Source organism: Cynara cardunculus (assembly GCF_001531365.2).
Source record: "Cynara cardunculus var. scolymus isolate 2C chromosome LG 16, CcrdV1, whole genome shotgun sequence".
Lineage (NCBI taxonomy): Eukaryota > Viridiplantae > Streptophyta > Magnoliopsida > Asterales > Asteraceae > Cynara > Cynara cardunculus.
Window position 1 is genome coordinate 16,497,056 of NC_037543.1, and position 1,019 is coordinate 16,498,074.

Here is a 1,019-nt window from a genome sequence, read left to right on the forward strand (position 1 = left end):
TAAAGTAAATTAATTAAATAATTACAGGGGTATGAAGTGTAATTTAAAATTATAATATTAAACAAATTGATTAAATGTGAGAGGGGTTAAATGTGAGAGGAAGGGGATGAATAAGTTATCGTAAGGAGGTGGGGATATCAACCCCTTTTTTCATTTTTTAAACATGTTTTAGGAGGGGGTGGGGTGGGGTTAGAAAACCCTTTTTTCTTTTATGATCTTATGTTGTTATAGACTTGAGATTGACAAATAACTAAGAGTAAAATATGTTGAGGATTTTTCATTTTTTCTGTAAAAATAAATTGTTTTATTATTAAATTTAAATTAAATTATATATAAAAAAATATATTTTATATTATAAATCATTTGACAAAAATTCTTAAAAACCACTTTTTATGTGTAAAGTACTGTTTATTAATGCATAATACTTAAAACTCAATATTACAAGTAAATTGTGCATATGTATAACTTATTGAAGTTTCATATCTGAATTCGTGTAACTAATTGCAGATAAACACAATCAAATACAGGATAAACATCTTATTTTAAATATAAAAAATCTAAAATATAATTAGGATAATCATTGAGTTTTAACAGAATACTTAATTATTATCTTTATAAAATATTATATTATTAAGTGATAATGGTGTAAAAATAATTGATAGATCATAAATTAAATAAAATAGCTATAAAAGTATAAATCGTAAATATTAAAAATATTTTTTCATAGTGTATATAATATATAATAATATAATTAACTCAAAAACTATTCAATATTTGACTCATTTCGAAGGTATTAACAAAACGATTTTAATGGTTTAACTTATTAAAATAAAAAAGTATTTTTTAAACATGTTTTAGTTGATATACGATTATGTATGTTAATTTAATAAATGTGTAAAATGAAAATTTTAAAAGCAAAGAGTTTAAAGTAAATTAATTAAATAATTACAGGGGTATGAAGTGTAATTTAAAATTATAATATTAAACAAATTGATTAAATGTGAGAGGGGTTAAATGTG